The 15,324-nt window shown below is 33.2% G+C and overlaps 1 long non-coding RNA gene across 2 annotated transcripts; it reads right to left on the bottom strand.

Moving 5' to 3' along the window:
* Nucleotides 1-9,146: 9,146 nt before the first annotated feature.
* Nucleotides 9,147-14,057, bottom strand: LOC134265540 (uncharacterized). Of its 2 annotated transcripts, none has more exons than XR_009991772.1 (3): nt 13,717-14,057; nt 12,664-12,857; nt 9,147-9,495 (listed from the first exon to the last, which is right to left on the bottom strand). It is a non-coding gene; the product is annotated as an uncharacterized LOC134265540 (long non-coding RNA). The 2 variants fall into 2 exon arrangements; XR_009991771.1 differs by having other exon boundaries at nt 12,669-12,857.
* Nucleotides 14,058-15,324: the final 1,267 nt, after the last annotated feature.

Raw genomic sequence — 15,324 nt, 5'->3', positions numbered from 1 at the left:
TATATATATATATATATATATATATATATATATATATATATATATATATATATATATATATATATATATATATATATATATATATATATATATATATATATATATATATATATATATATATATATATATATATATATATATATATATATATATATATATATATATATATATATATATATATATATATATATATATATATATATATATATATATATATATATATATATATATATATATATATATATATATATATATATATATATATATATATATATATATATATATATATATATATATATATATATATATATATATATATATATATATATATATATATATATATATATATATATATATATATATATATATATATATATATATATATATATATATATATATATATATATATATATATATATATATATATATATATATATATATATATATATATATATATATATATATATATATATATATATATATATATATATATATATATATATATATATATATATATATATATATATATATATATATATATATATATATATATATATATATATATATATATATATATATATATATATATATATATATATATATATATATATATATATATATATATATATATATATATATATATATATATATATATATATATATATATATATATATATATATATATATATATATATATATATATATATATATATATATATATATATATATATATATATATATATATATATATATATATATATATATATATATATATATATATATATATATATATATATAGATATATATATATATATAGATAGATAGATATATAGATAGATAGATATATATATATATATATATATATATATATATATATAGATCACAGTGGTCGGTGATAAATATGTCAAACTTTGATTCCCTATTGTGGCCCCGCCCTACCCCCAGGGGTCATGATTTGAACAATTTAGAATTTACACTACCCAAAAATGCTTCCAAATAAGTTTCAGCTTTTCTGGCCCAGTACTTCTTGAGAAAATTTTTAAAGCTTTTTTCCAAAATATTTCTATGTAAAACTTTGATTCCCTATTGTGGCCCTGGCCTACCGCTGGGGGTCATGATTTGAACGATATAGAATCTACACTACACTAGGATGCTTTCACATAAGTTTCAGCTTTTCTGGCCCTGTAGCTGTTGAAAAGAAGATTTTTCAATGACCCTATTCTATTTTGGTCTTTTCTTGATTATCTCCCCTTGTGAAGGGACTTGCCCCCTGATTTTAACAAGTTAAAGTCCCCTTTACCAAAGGATGCTTTGTACCAAGTTAGGTTAAAATTGGCCCTGTGGTTCTTGTGAAGAAGTCGAAAATATGAAAAGTTTACAGACGAACGGACAGCTAGACGGACGGACGACGGACAAAATGTGATCAGAAAAGCTCACTTGATCCTTCGGCTCAGGTGAGCTAAGAACGGAAAAAATCCGTAGATTGAGAAGATTATGTCATAATTATTTATCGGTCTAATTAATTACACAATCTATATATTTTATGCTCAAAACCTCATAATTGCCATGTTGCAGAACATATCGGTGCAGATGAAATATCGGCGCAAAGTATTTTTTTTTTTACAAAATTAGTTTGCTAATTGTTCTTTCATCAGAATGTTTTTATTAATTTAATATCCATGGACGTCTACAAACATATAAGCGAGTCATGTGTCATTTTTCATCGTCATGCATTGCTTACAAAATCGAAAAACAGTTATATCGTTAGAGCCATTTCAGCATTTTCCCTAATTATTGTCGTGAAATCTCATTTTCAGACCAGTAGACGTTATTGATAATGTTAATTTCATATTAAAATTACAATATTTGGGAAAGGCTTACTGTCGTACTTACATGTATGACTGCATGAAATTTCAAATTAAAAAGCTGCGCAAAGTCATGCGCACTCGAATTAAACTCGGTCTCGTTAATTTTAAAAATCAGAGACGAAGTTTAATTTCTTTTTCTCTGAAAATTATTTTATTTTGAGTTTAAAAATAAGTCTGAGCACTTAATTCACAAAATCAAACCTTCCCCACAGTATGAGTATAAAGTGAAATCCTTTGCAATGGGAAAGGCTATAATCTTTCTAATCAGGGGGTGCTCAAAAACATTATCATGATATCTTAGGAAGCTATCATAAATGTTATGAAGTGGTAGAAGAAATCTTGCGGATTTGATATTTATACTCTCAATGTTATGAAAAGAACTGCATCGTCCATGTTCTGCTATAGAAAATCTCCAAATACCTGTCTGATAAAAAGGCGTATTAATTAATGTCACTTATTCTAAAAGATTTTGTAGAAGATACAATAAATTTTTTCTATCACTTTGATCACTATGAGGAAAATAAATACTTACATGTATTTTAAAAGCATTCCGTGGTATAGTTGGGGTTGGGAATTTAAAATGCCGAAGAATTGTCGAAGAATTGTCAATGCCAACATGTTAGTGAGCAATAGGAACCGATATATCTGTTCGATAGAAACACAAAGTTAAGGTTGCATAATGGCACTATGTAATTCAAATTGTGCGAAAAATTCATTTTTTTTCTCTATTTTTGAAAAAGTTTCAAATAAGAATTTTAGAAGGAAGGACAAAAAGACATAAAGACCTTTGGTGGAATACCCAAGTCAATTTTCCCCCGTGTTTAAAGAAGTGAATAAAATTATAATGAAAACACTAGATACGATCTCGTTGCGAGCAACGAGAGGTCTTCCGTCCGATTCAGGAAAAAAACTTGTAAAATCGAACTAAAAAGTGATTCAAAATTTTGATCACAAGGAGGAGTGAATCCAGGTCGCCAACGTGAATTCGCCTTTTTTTTTTCTCTTTTCTCCCCAACGCGCGAACCATTTAGCTATTGGGAATACTGCTTTAAATATACTTGTGTATACTTTTGCAACAGTACACCTGTCTAAGAATCATAAAAGGCGGGCCACTATTCATAATTTCGTGTCAAACGCCACGCGTAAATATTCTCACCTTTTCTTTGTACTGATCTATTAAAGAGGTGCAATAGCTTCAATGAAATTAATTAAATAAAACATTCTTATCACCTTTATTTTATTTCGGCGTTAGGAAAGTATATTTAACACATTATACTACATTACATATCGTATCTAGCCCAGTAACACTAAAGCAGTGAAACGTAAATTAAGTTTTTTAAGATTGACACTGAATTGCAACGTACTACTACGTGAGAGTCCAAGTAGTTTTTTGCATTTCATGTATCCTTATGTCAGAATGTTTTAATCAAACACTCAGCTGCCTCCATAAGCCCCTACTCGCGAAATGTTGGAGTTGACAGAGACAGCCGCCATCTTGGGCCCGCTTCAGATTTTCAAATATTAATATCTAGAGTTCAGATTAACCAATATTAAAACAACTTATATAGTAAGCATCAATAGAAGTGTCTCTATTCATATTCCAAAAATAAATGAAAAATATTGAAAAACAAAGAAAGTTGAAAATTTGGACTTTTTGAATTGGCTTCCGGTAGCGACAGGAAGTACTGACGACGAACGAAAAGTTGCGTCCTGGAAAGTATTGATCATCATCTATAAACTCTGAAAGTTTCACATTGATATCTTTTACCGTTTTTGAGTTTAATCGTGGACAAAATGTCATTTTAAAATCAGGAAAATGGTCCAAATCTTAGCACCAGAGAGGTATTTCCAAAAACTGTCTTGGAACTATCAAGAGTATTTTACAACACATCTTTCCTGAAAATTTCATGTAATTCTATCCAGTAGTTGTCGAGAAATCGTGTCAGAAAAATAATAATAATAATAATAATAATAAGAAACAGAGCAATAACTATAAGGTCTTCCGTGAAGACGGAAGACCTTAAAAACTCAATCTATTTTCAGATTGTATTCGGTAGAGTGGGAGGCTATGCTACTGCTATACTGGATTTTCAGCGTTCAGCAGACGGAGCGGAAATCTCCTTCCGGTGTGGAGGATGGTGTGGAGATTGTGGTCCAGTTGAAGAAGAAATGAAGTTAATTTTGACAACAGAAGCGGGTGAGACATCTTCACTCATTGGTTTGTTTTTTTATGCATTTGTTTTAGTCAAAACTTGAGAACTTTTTGTAGATTTTTATTCACGCGAAAAAATACAATCACGGAATGAAATGTTTAAATTTGTTGCTTTTTAAAAATAGTTTTCTAAAACACAAATGAATAAAATAACTGAAACAAATACATTTTGATTATTTCGAAAAGATTTTTCACAGCGCTAATAGGAGCAAACAAAGTGTAAAATGTAGAATATTAGTATTTCAAAAAAAAAAAAAAAAAAAAAGGCAACTTAAATTCATCGAAATCTATGACGAATATTGTCTTCTTTCAGTTGGAGCGATGGAAATTTTTAGGTAAATGACAATACATTAAATCTCCTAATATGCCCATTTTGCAAAAAATATGGACAGTTTTCGACTTGGAAAAAATTCATTTGTCCTTTACAGAGTAAAATTGAGCTATACTAAGTAAATAAATATATAAAAGCGTTTACCAAAATATAACCGAAAGACTCAGTGAACAATCAAGTTTTGAATTTCGGATAAAAATATTTACAAGTTTACATAAAGACGGTACAAGGCACTTATCTTACATTTTACTGGTTGGTTAATGAATAAAATTTACAACATGCCAATGATGTCAATTTTCCTACTTAGGAATAGATAAGTTTCCTCATGTTCGTCATATGATGAAACTTACAAATTCATTTTATTCACGAAATATAAAATTTCGGGCGGGGGGGGGGGGGGGGGGGTTTACTCACAGGTAAATAACATCTCATACGTGTGTAATCACTAGTTTAATCCTCTTATATTAGTGATCCCATTAAAGACATTGTAAACCCATATAATTGTTCATGTATTTTTTTTTAATGCTTAATGCAGAAAAAACAAATCCAGGGACTATAGACATGATAAAGAATGCTGTGAAATTGTATCGCTTGTTATTATCATAGGCGTCTGAAATATTTTCGGGCCATAGCGAGCGTCGGGGGGGGGGGGTATGGCTTAGCCCCCCCTCCCCCCCCCCCCCCACACATTTTTGCAAACATAAACATAATGTAAGCATTGAAAATTGGGGCTAACCTTTTTTAGTTGGATTAGCCCCCCCTTCCACTTTCAATTAGCCCCCCCCCACTTTCAATTTGCTTCCGACGCCCATGAATAATTATGTTTTTTTTCTTTTTTCTGTTCCGTGTTCTTTGATTTATTATTTTGAATATATACCAACATGGTGATATCAATAAATGAACTGAATACGGGACTTTTGCGGGAAGCACTGGCTTTTACAGTTGACGGTTGTCTCTGACATTGAAACCTTTGTCATTTATGGAGATACGGAACTGATTATAAAAAAGAAAACCTTTGTAGTTGTTATAGATGTGGTGTTAGGGGAACTAGCATGTGAAAACTGGGAGTTGCGGGTAGGGTGGTTGCCGGGTTCTTCAAGGCCAGCATATTTGTGCTTTGAAATAACCCGTTATTTTCGTTTAATTAAATGATAATTTTATTCTGGTTGTAACACTGTATTTGATTGGATAAAAAAATTACTTCATATCGTATAAAATGGGTTGCCTACATCACAATGACTTTCGTCAAAAACGTATCAATCCGCCTGACGTTACATTCAAAGGATGTATTCGCTTTAACAAAAGAATTGACCTATAGGAGAGAACAATTTCCCGGAAAAAGTGACATTTAAAAATCAATCTTAACTAGTGCTAATTGTAACGGGAACCGTTACAGATGTTCCCCAAACGCTCCCCAACTCCCTTTTGGTGCCTTATTCCCTGTAAGCTTGATTAAATAAGACAAACGCCATACATTTAAGACTTTAACAAAGTTTTACCAGAAGTATTCAATTTAAGCATTGCACGCATGCGCATTTGAACGCATGTGCGTAATGACCATATCATCTTGTCTACACTATTGATATATTTTAATATACTAAATATTACAGCATTAAATCCAAAAATATGTTGAATCTAGTGTATTTGGAATTTTACTCATTTCACGTGCATGCATGTGCATGATGACCATTCCCTGCAGTAGGAGTCTATAATATCTATCTATGTTCTGAATCCCATCTTGTTTGGTTGAAAATCAAGGGAGTTATATCCATTTAAAGTTTCAGCCAATCAGATTGCAGCGCACGTGCATGCGCGTGATTTGATGAAAATTATTATATATCATATTGTAGGATATCCTAAAGCATGCCTTTGTTTTAAATTTCAAAGCATTTTGTCAAAAAACAAAAAAGATATTGAGATTTTTGTTTCAGCCAATCAGAGCGAAGCGCACGTTCATGCACGTGCAAGTATGTTCATGATGACTATACCTTCTTCTAGGAGTCCATTATGTTTGTCTACGTTCTAAATCCCATGCTGTTTGGTTGAAAAACACGGGAGTTATAGCCATTTAACGTTTGAGCCAATCAGATTGCAGCGCACGTGCATGCGCGTGATTTGATGAAAATTCTTATACACAATATTGTAGAACATCCTAAAGCATGCCTATGTTTTAAATTTCAAAGCATTTTGTCAAAAAACAGAGAAGATATTGAGATTTTTGTTTCAGCCAATCAGAGCGAAGCGCACGTGCATGCGCGTGAGTTCGTGCAAATTTGACAGTATCACATTATGTACACTACTAATCTATCCTTATATAATGAGATTCAAATCATTTCATCAAAAAATGTAAAAGTTATAGCTATATTAAGTATATCAGTCAATTCACTCATTTCACGCGCACGCACGTGCATGCGTATGCGCGCAAAATGACCTTCGTTCCGCACACCTACACTACACACCTATTAACCCTAAAAAGGTTTTAGCTCAGTTGGGTGAACAGTTTCTGAGAACACTCGCGGACAAAAAAGTACCGGAGAACAAATAAGAAAAAAAAACTAGAGCAAAGCTCGTTGCAAAGCAACGAGTAGGTCTTCCGTCTAGTTCTGACCGGTAGTGCCGGAAGTGACGGAACAAAAGAAAGCAATAAGCTAAGTTGTCTCCAGTGACTTAATAATTTCAATTTTGCATCAAAACCCTCAAAATAAGCCATTTTTTGCTACTTCCGGTTTGACAGGAAGTGACGACAACGGACGGAAAAACTTCTTTTTATGCTCCCAGAGACATATGTAACCCAAAAACTTGTCAAGAACGGCAAAAAAATGCGTTTTCTGACCACTTCCGGTTTGGCCGGAAGTGATGACGACGGACGTATTTTGACGACTCCAATAGATGAAGCTTGACATTTTGAACAACTTTGCTTCTTTAACATATTACAAATTCTCAATACTTTTTGAGAAATAAAGAAAAAACTTTCGGCCCCTCTAGGCCCTTCTATTTAGGGAAAATTCTACACTTCTTTTGTTCTATATGTTTAAACAAAATATTTCCAGGTAAATAGATATTGTAGAAAATGGGCTAAAAATTTTGAAATTCGCGATAGGACTATTGTCGGATCATAACGAGCGTCGGCGCTTCATACTTCCGGTAATTATGATATACCTAATACCCCTCTCCAAAGGTTGCTCTAGTATCACTGAAAATTTCATGCGGCTGTGTCAAGTGCTTTTTGAGAAAACTGCCGGACAAAGTGACCCTCTAAAAATCACAAAATCGCAGAAAACTCCGAACCGGAAGTGACGTCATCAAAACGGAAAAAAATGAATCGAGTTCAAGTAATGCCTCATTAGTCCTGAATGTTTCATAGAAATCCATCGAGCCGTTTTCGAGAAATCGCGTGCACAAAATCGGTAAGAAAAAAAACAATAATAATAATAAGAAAAGTGAAAAAGAAACCTAAGAATCACTAGAAGGTCTTCCGCTGAAGCCGGAAGACCTTAATAATAATAACTAGAGCAAAGCTCGTTGCAAAGCAACGAGTGGGTCTTCCTTCCTAGCGATAAGCAAAAGATTAAATGTTTCTGTCTAGATTGTCAACTTTGCTAACATTCTCTTTTTCGATTTGTCTCAGAAACCCTTACTTGAATTCTTTAATTTGGTGTGAGCATGAGGTCTAAAGGGTACTCTCTCTAACAGCATTCTTAAAATCGTATTCACAACAGTTTAACTTCCAATATTATGACTTTTGATATCGGATATATCATGTTTGTTGCAATTATGTTTGTGAAACGTGTCATACTACAGAAACATAAGTGTTTTGCTACATTACCATCTTAAAAATGGCTTTAAAATCATTTAATATACATTATAACTAGATAAATAAAATAAACAAATTATATAATAATTCAAAAAATCCAAATGTATTTACAATAATGATGAACAATCTTCATGAGTTGCAATCAGTAAGTAGAACAATACTTTTATAATAAACGCACAGAAAAGTGTTGTGTATGTTTCGAATTTGCAGCTTTCCACTAGCAACTGGTGGTACCTCAATAGGAGTGTAAAATTCTCTGAAAGGTATATTGTAAACATATTACATATGGCTGTGTATTCTTTTTTAGCGGCTTTGGCGGAATGCAGCAATCACTAAATCAAGTACAAAGCTAAAAGTCTTGTACATAAACATAAATAAGAATATCTACGCTAACTTATTCAAAAGTCAATTTCCACCAAATATTGTACAAGCTAAATATAATACATTTACTGTACAGCATTAAAGAAACAAATCTCTTTGAAAGTATTGCCCTGCATAAGAACAATTTGAATCCCCTACACTAAGGATGCTCTGTGCCAAGTTTCACTTTGGAAAATGATATTGTGAAATTTTAGACAATGATGATAATGGATAAAATTATGTTTTTAAAAAATTTACTGGTTCCTTTAGCTCAGATGGGCTAATAAGTATGCAACAGGCACAGTTTTGCAGTTGACAATCACATTGAAATGCGACTGGACATCTCTTCAATCTTGTTTTAGAAAACTACATGTACATGCCCTATGTACTGAATTCCTTGGAATCATACACATGTTTATGCCTTTAATTAGTTGTGTGTGCCAAAATAACAAATTTTTTTTTACATTATACTGTAAAAAATACACATACATGTATTACAAGATCTTCTATTCCTGCTGAAGACAGAGGATTTATCTTAATCTTTAGAATAAGTAAGTCTAAACTTTGAAAGGGAAGACCTTAATAAAGAGGTCAACATGCAACACAAACAAAATATTATTATATTTAAAAATAACATTTATTCCAATGTAATTACTGGTACATGTATTTCTGTTACAAAAACTATTTCACTTGAAAAACTGAGAGCAATTGATATGTTCATATTTGTGGATTTATATTGTCAAATCAAAATTTAAAAATGATACACAGTGTGTTTAAAAATTGTCTTCACAAACCAAAACTTGACTTATTTTCACTATGCTGTTTATTCCATGTCACATCCAAACAGATGATTTTCTGGCAATTCATGGTCATGCTTGGTATCAAAATTCAGTCTTCAGATGAGTCACACCTATCCAAAAGAAATTGTAATTTTTTAATCTATAATTCTTTTACTACATGTAATAAAAAGTGCAATTCATGAGATTATAAATTAGATTATCAAATTGAGAGATAAGATGTTGTAACATTTTCTGTGTATAATTTGTAAATTTTAATGTACTCTTTCATCAATTAAAAGAAGTTTACACCAATTAAGGCAGTCATTTATGCTATTCCCTAATAAGACAACATACAAGTGCAAAGTAATCATGCACTAGTGGGTTTAGGATAATGTGCTAGAGTATTTATGACAACATACTAGCACGAGGTGACAATGTGCTAGCATGTACGTCAGTGATAATATGCCAGCACACTGAATCCAACATGCAGTGAAGCTAACACTCAACAGATTGTTTAAAGTTGTGTTTGCATGATATTTTGTTTTGTGTTAACACAGCAGCGTGTTGTTTAAAGCTGCATTGGAGTGGTAGTCTGTTGAAATTAACATGCTAACACACTGCAACTTCACATCATTGGAACACTATAATTTTAAAACTGACAAACCAATATCTTATGATTACTAACTAGGTAATTGCAACTGTAAATGCTGATTTCATGGTGACAATAATACCGGTAATTCACTGTATACCTGAGAACTGATCAATTATAATAAGGCTTGTCCAGATAGGGCCACTTGCTAAAGCTCAATAGCACTTTCATAAAAGCGTGCCATTTTACCGACACAAAAGACGCCATTAGGCTATCACACAGCTCGCCATCACAACACTGAAAAACACTTTCGCACTAACACAAGTTCGCACCACACGCTGTCACACTAACACACAACACACTGTCACGCTAATACAATTTCACACAACAAAATATCAGGCTAACACGAGTTCACACAACACACTATCATGCTAACACGAATTCACAAACACGCTGTCTCGCTAACACAAGTTCACACAACACGCTGTCTCGCTAACACAAGTTTTACACAACACGCAGTCTCGCTAATACGAGTTCATACAACACACTGTCTAGCTAACGTAAGTACACGCAACACACTGTCACGCTTAGATGAATTCACACAACACACTGTCACGCTAACATGAGTTTACACAACACGCAGTCTCACTAACACGCATTTACACAATACACTGTCACGCTAACACGAGTTTACACAATACACTGTCACGCTAACACAAAGTCACAAAACAGGCTGTCTCACTATTCACTAACACAAGTTCGCACCAAATGCTGTTGCAATAACACACTGTCATCCTAATACTATTTCACACAACACACTGTCATTCTAATACCATTTCACACAACACACTGTCAGGCAAACACGAGTTCACACAACACACTGTCACGCTAACATGAATTCTCAAAACAGGCTGTCTCACTATTCACTTACACAAGTTCGCATTAAACGCTGTTGCGATAACACACTGTCATCCTAATACCATTTCACACAACACACTGTCATCCTAATACCATTTCACACAACACAATGTCAAGGTTAACACGAGTTCACACAACACACTGTCACGCTAACACAAATTCAAAAAACATGTAATATCGCTAACACGAGTTCACATAACACGCAGTCTGGCTAACACGAGTTCACACAATATGCAATCTTGCTAACACAAGTTCACACAACACACTATCTCTCTAACACCAGTTCACACGACAAATTTTCAGGATAACAAGTTCACACAGCACACTGTCACGCTAACACAAGTTTTACACAACACGCAGTCTCGCTAATACGAGTTCATACAACACACTGTCTAGCTAACACAAGTACACACAACACACTGTCACGCTTAGATGAATTCACACAACACACTGTCACGCTAACATGAGTTTACACAACACGCAGTCTCACTAACACGCGTTTACACAATACACTGTCACGCTAACACGAGTTTACACAATACACTGTCACGCTAACACAAAGTCACAAAACAGGCTGTCTCACTATTCACTAACACAAGTTCGCACCAAATGCTGTTGCAATAACACACTGTCATCCTAATACTATTTCACACAACACACTGTCATTCTAATACCATTTCACACAACACACTGTCAGGCAAACACGAGTTCACACAACACACTGTCACGCTAACATGAATTCTCAAAACAGGCTGTCTCACTATTCACTTACACAAGTTCGCATTAAACGCTGTTGCGATAACACACTGTCATCCTAATACCATTTCACACAACACACTGTCATCCTAATACCATTCCAAACAACACAATGTCAAGGTTAACACGAGTTCACACAACACACTACAAATTCAAAAAACATGTAATATCGCTAACACGAGTTCACATAACACGCAGTCTGGCTAACACGAGTTCACACAATATGCAATCTTGCTAACACAAGTTCACACAACACACTATCTCTCTAACACCAGTTCACACGACAAATTTTCAGGATAACAAGTTCACACAACACACTGTCACGCTAACACGAATTCACACAACATGCTGTCTTGTTAATAAGAATACACACAACACGCTGTCTCGCTAACATGAGTTTACACAACACGCAGTCTCGCTAACACGAGTTTACACAACACACAGTCTCACTAACACCAGTTTACACAACACGAAGTCTCGCTAATACGAGTTCAATCAACACTCTGTCTAGCTAACACGAGTTTACACAACACACTGTCACACTTACACTTTATACACGATTTTACACAACACGCTGTACCGATAACACGAGTTTACGCAACACATTGTCAAGCTAACAAGAATTCACACAACCCACTGTCAGGCTAACACAATTAAGTTCACAAAACACACTGCCTTGCTAACAAAAATTCATACAACACACTGTCTCGCTAACACAAGTTAACACAACACACTCACATTGCTGAGTTTAAAGAAAAGGTCTACCCTAATTTGAAGAGGTTTAAAACTAACATATCTCTATATTAGTAAAAAGCTTCAAATTTAAGACAAAAACATTTATGCAGTAATGTTCCTTAACATGCATCTGGCATTTAAAATGAATGAGACCTTAAAAACCTCACAGTACATGTTTACTTAGCTAAGTAAAGGTCTAAATTGATGCTATTCAACAATCTATATCAACATCTCTAAGTATGTGAATGAGTGAAATTCTCAAATAAATATAATAAATCAAAGTATCAATAAGAAGCTGAACCTTACGTCCCAGGTTCCAATCCCATTGCTAAATGCTTTAGACAGGTTACTCCTATGAGACTGCATAAACCAAGATTCTGTGTCACGGTAGGTGTTAGCAAAAAATGGATCTCATACTTCTTAAAGGCAATAAGTGCTGAGTACAAGTCTATATTTGCAGCTAATACCATCCCAAGTGGTGGCACCATGAAATGACTGAAAAATGTATGATTAAGGCAAATAAACAAACATTAAACCATTACAGCAGTCTTATCAAACAAAAAAAGCAAACTTTCTATTATTACAATTTTTTTAAACAAATTTCTTTTGCAATTCAACTGAGCAATATTTGTCCTTTTTTGTCAGTAAAGTATAATATTAAATAATTAAGACTTTTTGAGAACATCTATTTATAGCGAGTCCAGACAGCAGCACAAATCCCTGCCCATAATGCGAGCTCTTATGATAACACCTTCGCAAAAGAAGATTGTGACTTGCACATTGCTCCACACAATTTTTCCGCAGTATACTTAGGACACACAGTGCTTAGCTTCTTTAATATGTTTAAGCTACATTCAAAATTCATTTCTATTTAATTTGAATTAGCTATCCTTACTCATGTTCACATAGAGCTAATGGGAAGTAATTTAACGAGCAGTGAATTCATTCGAATTAAACATTTGAATAAACTCTCAGTGTGAACATTGAGCATGGATGCACCAAATGTCAAATGCGGCTTGACAAGCACAATCTAAATTAAAACTAAATAAGTATCTGCCCTCATCCTTACAGTCACACTGTCAATATATAATTAGTTGAATATATTCTGTAACATTAAGTGCAGTTTCAATTATAAAGTATGATCACTATGATAGATAGTAGGACTGTTGAAATTACATCCTCAAATTTCAAAAAAATAAAATATAAAGCTGTGGGGAATTACAAGGCAAACAGAGAGCGTCTGAACTGTAAAACAGATAATATATAGGTGTGTCTGTGTATTTCTAATAACATCAATGTACGTCACTGTCATGTAATCAGTAGTGTAAATTTTAAGTAATAAAAATATTCTAACCTTCATTCCAATGGTCCAAACCAATCATACATTAAAATGTCGCCGTCAGCTCTTTCATCACTCGATACAATTATCACTGGGGAATCCGAAGCAGAGTCAAGAGTGTTCATCCTTGTTAATGTGAAAGTCAGAATTTCCTCGTAAACAATTCACACAAGATTCTTAGAATATATGAATCGGGATAATTCTGCTTAGAATAATGTTCCAGAGAAGTGACAAAGTACTTCGTAGCTCCAGATTAAATGAGTGTGCATGTCTACAAACGGATTCTTTGTGAGAAAATGTTCACTTTCACAAATCATTCTACTTTCAGTTTGTAAACCATGACAAACATGTGTCCGACGTCGACTCGAAGGGGCACACTAAAAACGGGATATACTAGAGACCTGATATTTACCTGACGTTTTAACTTTTAATTAAATGGTAATATTGAGTATTTTAAATTACTTATGTACAGACGTTATGACTTCGAGGCATATGCTATACAAAAATTCAATTGATTGGAACATTTACAGACAAATTTGAATCAGGTCAAATAAGTGTTTAGTACATGGCGTCTTTAGTACCTTCCTATTTCCCACAATGCCGCGCGTTGTTTACAAACAATCCTCTAAACTACATCGTCTCAAGCCACGGTCCGGAGTCCGCATATAGCTCTCTCCTACCCGTGGCTGCTTGATCACAAAAAGTGTCGTAATCTTGAATATTTACGCCTCTCTATTGTGACGTCATATTCAGTAAGTGGCAAGTTTTGTTTCCATCGCAATTAAATTCAACAACTGACGTCAACAGTATACAAGAAATATTTCCTTTACTGCGATTGGATATTGAAAGGTCGCGATAGAGTTCATCTTCCGACTATGCTTTACTCGCATTGGTCAAACTTTTAATGAGCTACGAAGAATTCTCTCCTCGTTCAACCACGGCCAGAATGGGAGAGGATCGTACAATTTGGCCGTGGTTTGCGACGATGTCTAAACTAGGCACTAATTATTGTTGTGTACATCATCACATTTTAAAATTATTTGAATAAAAAGAAAAAAAAGAAACACCGAATCAAAACTATATCTTTTAGATGCATCAACTAAAAATGTGCACATGTATGCAGTAAAGGCTTGGCTGGCTATAGTAGACAACTTATTCCTGAAAGGTTTCTCACATACATGTACTTGTTTTATATAAAAAACAGTTAAATATAGCTGGAAGTTTATTTCTTTTTATATCAAATGACAAGATTTTATAAGTTCGAAATTATTTCAGTCAAACTTTTTCATAATATACCAATATTTTTAGCTATCAGAAAAAAAACGCGTGTATGAACTATTAACCCCTAATCATAGGGGCTAGCCCCTTTTCATTAATCTAATATAAAAGCTCTCGTAATTACACACAACTTTTGTAATATATTTCTTACCAAATCATTCTTGGTTTAAAAGTTATTACACAAAAAGTAGCAAAAATTCAAGAAAAAAAATTACTAAAATTTGCCGTTTTATAGCTTCCAAACTTTAGGAAATCAGCTTATAATTTTATCGTTCTGCACATCTACAATGTATTGGCTACAAGTTCTCCAACTTTCGTGTAAATATCTTACGTCGTTCTTGAGAT

Source organism: Saccostrea cucullata, unplaced genomic scaffold (genome assembly GCF_032062105.1).
Source record: "Saccostrea cucullata isolate Sc308-1 unplaced genomic scaffold, CSIRO_AGI_Scuc_v1 ctg10537, whole genome shotgun sequence".
NCBI classification, from domain to species: Eukaryota; Metazoa; Mollusca; class Bivalvia; order Ostreida; family Ostreidae; genus Saccostrea; species Saccostrea cuccullata.
This window is presented reverse-complemented; position numbering and strand designations above follow the sequence as displayed.